Genomic DNA, 9,602 nt, shown 5'->3' with positions numbered 1-9,602 from the left:
ATTATAGGGAGCCACCATCATGGTTCTGATACCAAGTACCTTCTCTGGGCTCAACAGAGTTGTAAAAAGTAAAAGCAGAAAGAGATGGTACATCGTTTTCTCCAAGTATATAGGAAATTGAGGTCCATAGAATGTTCAACCCCTGACCACACGCCTCTATCTGTTTTGATCTCTTCTATGTCATAGTCAGAGTTCCTCATCTGGGCTACAACAAACATGCTCCCTCACCTCTTAATGCTTCCACCACCCACCTTCTGCCATTCTGTGTCCAAAATTTCAAGTCTTCCCTTTTCCCTGCAAGGCTCCACAACTGGCTCCACCCTTGCTCTCTCCAAGCTCCTCATTTCCCCCACATATTACAGAGAGAAAATAGAAGACGAGAAGAAATGCCCATAATTTCCACGGGTGCACCTGTCCCCAGAAGTGGGGTCTCTTCCCGCACAGCGTCTGGGTACCAATTTTCCGACCTTCTTAAGGAACTTAACACCATATTGATTTTCCTCGCTCTCTCATACATCTCCTGCATCGCCCTCTCCTGGCTCCTTCTAACCAACACTTGCTCATAGTTCTCTTTCCCATCTTAAAGAACTAATGAGGCATTCCCGTCGTGGTGCCACGGAAACGCATCCGACTAGGAACCATGAGGTCGAGGGTTCAATCCCTGGCCTCGCTCAGTGAGTTAAGGATCCGGCATTGTCATGAGCTGTGGTGTAGGTTGCAGACTCAGCTCCAATCTGGCATTGCTGCTCCTGTGGTGTAGACCGGCAGCTGTAGCTCTGATTAGACCCTAGCCTGGGAACCTCCACATGCCTCAGGTGCAGCCCTAAAAAACAAAAAAAAAAAAAAAAAGAACCAATGAAAACGTTCTTTGATCTCACACCTTCCTCCTGCCACCCCCTTATCCTTCTCTTCCCTTCCCCAGCCAGCTTTCTCCACGTTGTCTAAGCTCACGGCGCTCGGTGTATTCCCCGCTCATCCTCCACAACCCTCTCAATCAGCTTCCTGCCCTCACTACACAGTCAACATGGCCACCAACAAGGTCACGGACAAATGTCAATTTATTGATGAACTCAGAGGATGGATTTGAATATCTGCTGTGCTGCAGACACTGTCGCAAGCACTGGAAATACACTGTAAACAAGTAGCAAAGACCCCTGCCCTCAGGCAGCTTAGCAGCTGGTCAGTTTTAAGTGCAAAGTCATACTTCAGTCTTCATTTTGTTACCATAATGCACGTCTGGCTGCTCACCTCTCGAAAGCCAATCCTCGAGAGTTGAGTGTTGGTAGAGAGGAAAGTTGACTTTATTCTGGAGGCTGGCAACAGGGGGAGAAGGCAGACTCATGCCAAAGGCCAACTCCGCACTGCCAAGGAGTGGGCAAGAGTTTTTACAGGGGAGTTGCAGGAGTGTATCGGCAGAAGAAGGGGGATACTTTCAGAGCCGCTCGGTCAGCTCTGGCAGTCATCTTGAAATGGTCACGCAGTGGTCTGATCTGTGTCATCTTGATTGTTTTAAGTACAATTAATCTTCAGTTCCAGGGCCAGTTTGTTCCCATTTCTTTGAGGCCAGTTCTTGGAATTGTGGCAGCTTATGTCATGGTTACAGCCTGGTTATCATGTAGTTAACGTCTTCCACCTGGAGTGCATTTCAGTATCTGCAAAAGAGCTCGAAGGATACGGCTCAGAATATTATCTATAGCCCTTAAGAGGAACTAAAAGTCCTTGACTTTGTTTAATGACTATGCTAGTATCGTTTTGTCCTGTTTGACTGCTTTTCCTTTTTCCTGCATTTTCTCACTTCTCTGATTAAATTTATTCTTTTGCTAAAGTTGTCTAGTTTTCAGAAGGCAGGCTGAAAACTTGGGCCTGTGGACAGGGTTCTGTCCTGGGAAGGCCCCATAACGTTCTGCTCCATTTCTATTTTACTTCATCTTCAATGGAAGTTAATCAGTCACTTATTTTTTAAATAGCTTGTACTTGGCATCATTTCTCTTAAATGGCTGATATATCTCAGCTTCCTTATCATCCTATCTGACTTTTTAAATTTTTTCATTGAACAGATTTTTATTGAAAACCAAGTATGTGCTAAGCACTCTTTTAGGTGCGAGGAAATAGCAATGAAAAATAGAAAGATAAAAATCTCTGCCTTCTGGAATTCCTGTTGTGGCACAGTGGAAACAAATCCAACTAGGAGCCATGAGGTTGTGGGTTCAATCCCTGGCCTCGCTCAGCGGGCTAAGGATCCGGTGTTGCCATGAGCTGTGGTGTAGGTTGCAGATGAGGCTCTGATCTGGTGTTGCTATGGCTGTGGTGTAGGCCGGTGGCTACAGTCCGATTAGACCCCTAGCCTGGGAACCTCCATATGCTGAAGGTGTGGCCCTAGAAAAAAGAAAAAAAAAATGCAGATCTAGGAGTTCTCATTGTGGCTCAGCAATAATGAAACCAACTAGAATCCAAGAGGACACAGGTTCGATCCTTGGCCTTGCTCAGTGGGTTAAGGATCTGGCATTGCCATGAGCTGTGGTGTAGGTCAAAGACAGAGCTCAGATACCACATTGCTGTGGCTGTGGTGTAGGTTGGCAGCTCCATTTCCAATTTGACCCCTGGCCTAGGAACTTCCATATGCTGCAGGTGTGGCCCTATAAAGACAAAAAAAAAAAAAAAAAAAAGCAGATCTGGAGTTCCTGCTGTGGCCCAAAACATTCTTGGGACCACTGAGGCACAGGTTTGATCCCTGGCCAGGCACGTAGGTTTAGGATCCAGTGTTGCCACAGCTGCTGCTTAGGTTGCAACTATGGCTCAGATCTGATCCCTGGCCGGGGAACTCCATATGCTGCAGGGCAGCCAAAAAAGAAAAAAAGACAAAAACTCTGGATCTCACCAGATCTGCATAAGATCCTTTAGTGCTTTTCCATGGCTCCTAGATAAATATTTATGAAACAAAATCCTTAGAAAACAAAATTCCGTTCATACCCTGGGGTATCCCACTTCTTCTTGCGTCTCCAGTCTTTCCCCACACGCTCCCTTCCTCTGCACTCCACACGTGTTCCCCTTCTTGGTTGCTCCCCACTTCAGGGCCTTTGCACATGATGTTTCTTTTGTCTGGAAGACTCTCTGACGCCCTCTTTTTCTGGCCTGTGTAACTTTCCTGTGAAGACCTCCCACCAGCCCTAGATGGGGTCCGAGCTCTCTCTCCACATGCTCGCGACACCTGGATTTTCCCACACCATCACGGCTGGAGGAAATTAAGGAGCTGTTTAATGTTTGCTCAGATGCTGTGCTTCCTGACTCGTCTGTCTTCTCACCATGGTATCTCCCCAGCCAAGGACAGTGTAGGCAAAAAAGAAGGGGCTTAAGCGGTGGTACTGCCCTTAACACAAGCGAAGAGGCCCCCGCCAGGCTCGTGCTCCTGTGCTGCTCCAGTCGTGTCTCTTGGGGGCACGGAGTCTATAGGACCAAGGGAATTGTCTACTCAAGGCTTTGTTCTCCTTCTAATTGCCCTGCAGTTATTTCCCCAAAGGCCAGGGATCCACTTCCATTGCCTGTAGACATCTCTTCCCTGGGTCTCCCCTCATGATGCTGGAAGAAGCCATCAGGGTGAGTGCCCCTGGTCTGGGGAGGATGAAGCTGTACCATGAAGTTGGGACACACAAGCTAGAGCATCCACATGCCTGTGTGCAAGGAATGGGGGTGCAGAACCGAACTGGGGTGGGAAGAGAGGGTGTCAGGCCAAGGGAGCGGGGGAGGCAGCTCCTTCTGACTTGACAATTGTTAAAATTAATTAAAGATTCATCAGCATAAAATTTAGAAATGCATTTTTTTTTTTTTGATTTATAATTGTTAAATATTTAGACACATGCTATGGGGATCTCTATTTGTCTTCTAGCCTGATAACAAGTATTTATTAAATGAATAGATTTTATCCCTGGATTTCAGCATTTACCATGGAGTGACTGGATGAAAAAAATGTATGGATGGTTTATGCAAATGAATCTGCTCAATAACAAAGGCATTTTATTTATTTAAAGTGAAGATCCAGCAGCCAAGTATAATCTGTTTACAGAGGGTGTGATTTTTCTCCCCTCAGGGCAGCTCTCAGTTGCAGGCATCTTTTCCACAACTGAAAGATTAAAAGACAAGAGTAAGTCAGTTACAATAGCTAACATTTATTGGGCCTTTATGTTCAGGCACTGTTTTAAGCCCTTTTCATGGATTAATTCATTTAATAGTCACAATCCTAAGAATTATGTAGTGTTATCATCCTCATTTTGCAGATGAGAAAGTTGAGACTCAGAAAAGTTAAGTGACTTGCCCAAGTCACACAGCTTAGTAGTAAGTAGCAGAGCTAGAGTGACATCCCCAGCAGCCTGAACGATGTTTGTGTCACGGTTTGTGCAGAAGTCCAAGCCCTCCTGTGCCTCCCGGTCATTATCAATTCCCAGGGGTTCTTGGGGTCTAAGCCTGGATCTAAAGGTGTTAGAGTCACACACCCTAACGCCGAGTTGCCTTTGCAACAGGTAAGAAATAATAAGGGATTAAATGTGGAATTTAGTCCTCCCCCAGAGAAGCATCCCCCCAATTTCTACATTGTCTCCTCCTGCAGCCTTAGATGAAGGCAGAGATAAGACAAAGCCCATCGCATTTATTTTCAATAAAGAAAGTTAGTGGGTTTTCACATAATAATCATGACATCAAGGGGCCCGGATGGGTGGGGGGGAATCATAGTTCCTATTTTTTACATGCCATCAACTGTCATTAGTATATTGACTCCCCGAAGAGGCTCTAGTCCCTGCCGAGGAGATATTTGTGGTTGGCTTGAGAATGCCCAAATCCCAGCGTGAAAGCCGAGAATCCCCTTCTTGCTCTCAGGCAATAAGATCACCAGCTCCAGGAACGCCCAGGGTTCATCTAAGCCTCGGGGGTGGAGTGTGAGGACCAGGATGGGGCAACAAGATGCAGGAGGGACTGGACCGAGACTGAAGGCTATGGAGCCTCTGGAGTCTTATGTCCCAACTGCATCTTTTCAACAGACACTCACATTCTACGAAGGGTGTGGTGGGGGTGGAGTGGGGGGAAATGAGGCCATAACCAAGGTTGAGCCAAGTATCAGGAATACGGGATATTTTCAGGCAGTGTCAATATTAATCAACACTTTAGATTAATTTTTAAGCCTTTTTTCAATTTGAAAATGTTTTCATTTTACTGTGTTCTCTGCAGCATTATCCGTAAGAGCAAAAAACGGAAAACGCTTTTGGAATTCTGTATTGGCGCTCCACGAGTGCCAATTCTCTTTCCCTCTTCCACTCTCATCCTGATCGTCCACTTCCAAATTTATAAACCTGTGCTTCACAGTGGCGTTAGGAGAATAAAATGAAACAAAACATTTCTCCGCTCAACACAATCGCCATTTACTAGTAACCACGATGTATTGAAATGACGTAATGCAAAGCTTCCTACACATGGTAAACATTTAGCACATTTGCTAAACACAACAAAAATGGTTGGAAAGTGGCTAACCTTAAAAGGACAGCACTCTCCCCTTCCAAGCTTCCATGGATGTGTCCCAAACCGGAGTGATGAAAATAAACCAGACGGCAAACTTGGGATATTCCCAAGGATTTCAAAGCAGGTAATAAAATCCAGGCTTTGGCATCTGTCTTCCTGAATCCAAAGCTCTCAGAGGAGAGGAACTTCTGGTCCAGGAATTAACTACCTTCTCGAATGGTCACTCAGAAGGCATGTTTGTCCGGCCCCAGCAAGCGCTGGTTGTCTCCAGGACAGAATCTGATGTGCTCCTTGGGGCAGTCACCTCGCCTTTTCCCTCTGCATTGCCTCCCACGCTGCTGCACACATGGCTCTTCCCTGTCAGACAGCCCGCTTTGGTACGTAGCTCACATAGGTCTGGACTTGGAAAGCCTGAAAGTAGGTTCTGGCTTTGTCCTTGTCCTGCTTGACCAATTGACCCTCAGCAAGCCATTGGCCTCTCTGTGCATCCGTATTGACATCTGCAAAATAGTGACAGCAATGGTCCAGTCATTTTGCTATTGTCCTATTTGAGACCCAGTGAACTCTTTCCTGAAACACTTACTAAACCCTCCCACCTCCTCACCTCCAGTATAGTATCTCTCTATTAAAGCACTATGATGCTCCGGTTTCATCTTTTATTTTCCTGCATCCCTGGGTCTCAGTCTCCTTAGTGCCTGCACAGAGTGATGCTCAAGAAGGTTTCATGGGGAGTTCCCATCGTGGCTCAGCAGAAACGAATCTGACTAGCATCCCTGGCCTCACTCCGGGGGTTAAGAATCCAGCATTGTCGTGGGCTGTGGTGTAGGTCGCAGAAGCTGCTCAGTTCTGGCGTTGCTATGGTTGTGGCATAGGCCAGCAGCTACAGCTCCGACTCAACCCTAGCCTGGAACCTACAAATGCCATGGGTTCAGCCCTAAAAAGACAAAAAAAAAAAAAAAAAAGAATGTTCGATGAGTGAATGAGAAAACGCTAAAAAGCACAATGCTCGAAACTGAGCAAACTTATCTATAAAAGTCCAGATGGCTAGTAGTTAGGGTTTTATGGGCCAGTGACAACAGATGACACCGCTGCTGTTGTCCCACAGCAGCCATTGACACAGGTAAAGGAGTGGATGTGGTTGTGGTCCAAGTAAATTTTATTATGGACATGGAAATTTGAATATTAACTGATTTTTACATACCATAAACTATCATGTTTTCTTAATGTTATTCAATCATTTTAAAATATAAAAGTCTGTCTTTGCACATGGGCCACCCAAAATCTGGTAGCAGGCCAGAGTTTGTCAACCTCTGCTTTGACGTAATCGTAGATTGGAGTTCCTGCGGTGGCACCGGGCCACGGGTGCAGCCATTTAAACAAAAAATTAAAGTAATAAAGTAAGAGTAGTTTTTGTGTGTTTTTAATTTAATAAAGATTTATTTTCAAAACGTACAGTGTACAGTCGGCAGGACCTGTTCATGCATCTTCTTCGCCTCCAGGGCATCGCCATCCTTGGTGTTTCTGGTGTAAATGACTTGAGCTCTGAGCTTTGGAAGCAGTTGAATAAGTCCTTTGCTCGGGAGCTCCTGAAGGGCTGCCTTGACCAGGGAGCCACGGATCTTCCGTCTCTCAGAGGTGACAGCTGGCCTTATACGCTTATACTTAAGCATTCTTTACAGCGTTTGTCATATGTCGCTTTGTCACACAAGACTAGATTATTGACCTTGTCCTGAACTTTGCCTTTGGACCACTTCTTTTTGGCCCTGTCCCCAGATTGGTTCACTGGGTCTTTCTTGGCCGACTTTCTGGCATCTTTTTCTTGTCATCCTTAGGCGGCAGGGAAAGCCGGGAGAGCAGCTTACTAGTCATAGGTATTGGGTTTTTTTTGGTTTTTTGTTGGGGGGGCACATGTGTGGCATAGGAAGTTCCCAGGCTAGCGTTGAATCAGAGCTGAAGCCAATAGCCTTCACCGCAGCCACAGCAACGCCAGATCTGAGCCACACCTGTGACCTATACCACAGCTCACTGCAACGCCAGATCCTTAACCCACCAGCGAGGCCAGGAATAGAAGGTGCATCCTCATGGTTACTAGTCAGTTCATTACCACTGAGCCACAGCGGGAACTCCTTTTTTTTTTTTTAAAGTAGGTATTGTTTTATTGCAAGTACAGCTGAGACTGCCCATGAGGCCCTTTCCTTCACACGGATAGATCCTGAGCTCCACCAAGTGAGTGGCCTCTGGCCTGTGTCTCCTCACCATCAGCAGGGAGGCTTCTCCTGTCACCTGCTGCCCTTCCTTTTGAGGGTCTGACCAGCTGCCTTCCCTTCACTCTGTCCCCTCCTACCTCTGGGGTGCCCGGGCTGGTGTTCAGCACACAGGTCATCTTCAGGTCACATGTGAGCTCTCCCTGCTTCTGCAGAGTGAGGGTAATGAGGGCTCTGGCATTTGGGGGGCATGCAATTTGGGGAACTAAGTGAAAGGGAAGTCTAATTTACCTCTTCCCTTTCTTATTAACTGTGCCATTATAAATAGTGATGCAGGGAGTTCCCACCATGACACAGGGGGTTAATGATCTGGCTTGGTTCTGTGGAGGTGCCAGTTCTATCCCTGGCCCAGCACAATGGGCCAGGGATTATTGCTGCAGCTGTGGTGTAGGTCACAGCTCCGGCTCAGATTTGATCCCTGGCCCAGTAACTTCATATGCCATAGAGACAGACAAAAAATCAAATAATAATAATTATTCACATTAGAACACATTGCTTATTGAACCCTTACTATGTGTTCAATCCACCCTGTGCTAAGGGATGTTTCGTGTCTTATCTCATGTATAAAATGATTTATCGTAAAGTAGAATCAGACTTCTCCATCACCAAGATCAACTTCTCTCTCTTTCAAGATCTTTTTTTCTTTTTTTTTTTTTTTTTTTTTGGTCTTTTTAAGGCCGCACCTGCAGCATATGGAGGTTCCGAGGCAAGGGGTCCAATTGGAGCTACAGCTGCCGGCCTACGCCAGAGCCACAGCAACTCGGGATCTGAGCTGCGTCTGCAACCTCCACCACAGCTCGTGGCAACACCAGATCCTTAACCCACTGAGCAAGGCCAGGGATCGAACCCGCAACCTCATAGTTCCTAATTGGATAACAACTGAACCACGACAGCAGGAACTCCTCAAGACCTATTTAATGCAAGAAGATTGGTAGGAATCATCCTTGGAAACAAACGGATTTGTTGAGAAGGGAGGCATAATAAAACCATCAGTTATTGGGAGTTTAATACATACCAGGCACCACTAAACAGATTCTCCCATGAGAGGATTAAAGCAAATGCCAGAGGGTAGATAATGTCACCCTTTCAATTTTATGGTGCAAACCAAGGCTTATGAAGGTTTAACTGGCTGAAGGTCATTTAGCTGAGACAGTAGAGCGAGGTTTGGCCCAAGTGGTCTGACTCCAGAGCCCCTCCTAACTTCTAACAATTCTACTCCACAGCCTTGAAGTCACGTGTTTCATCATTTTCCACCATCAAAATGAAGTATTGGCAAAATCCCCTCATCTCCTTCCTTCATGTTATTTTTACATGGTATATCATTCCATATTCTTTTTTTATGATTTTTATTTTTTCCATTATAGTTGATGGACTTCCTGTGTGGCTCGAAACATAACTACTTGGCGTTGCTTTCATATTCTTTTTTTTTTGTCTTTTTAGGGCCACACAAGCAGCCCAAGAAATGGCCAAAAAGACAAAAAAAAAAAAAAAAAAAAAAAAAAAAGGCAACGTTAGATCCAGGCTGCATCTGTGACCTGCACCACAACTCACAGGAATGCCGATCCTTAACCCACTGGGTAAGGTCAGGGATCAACCCGAAACCTCATGGTTCCTAGTCAGATTCATTTCCACTGCAGCACGATGGAAATTCCTGCTTCCACATTCTTTTAAAAATTCCCATTTCTGGAGTTCCTGTTGTGGTTCAAGAGTAATGAACCTGACTAGCATCCATGAGGACATGGGTTTGATCCCTGGCCCTACTCAGTGGGTTAAGGATCTGGCGTTGCCTTGAGCTGTGGTGTAGGTCACAGATGCGGCTCAGATCCAGCATTGCTG

General features: G+C 45.9%; 1 pseudogene; it reads right to left on the bottom strand.

The window, feature by feature from the left end:
* LOC100511214 lies at positions 3,350-7,371 on the bottom strand (annotated as a pseudogene).

Source organism: Sus scrofa, chromosome 9 (genome assembly GCF_000003025.6).
Source record: "Sus scrofa isolate TJ Tabasco breed Duroc chromosome 9, Sscrofa11.1, whole genome shotgun sequence".
NCBI classification, from domain to species: Eukaryota; Metazoa; Chordata; class Mammalia; order Artiodactyla; family Suidae; genus Sus; species Sus scrofa.
Note: the sequence above shows the minus strand (reverse complement) of the source record. Positions and strands in the feature narration are given on the sequence as shown.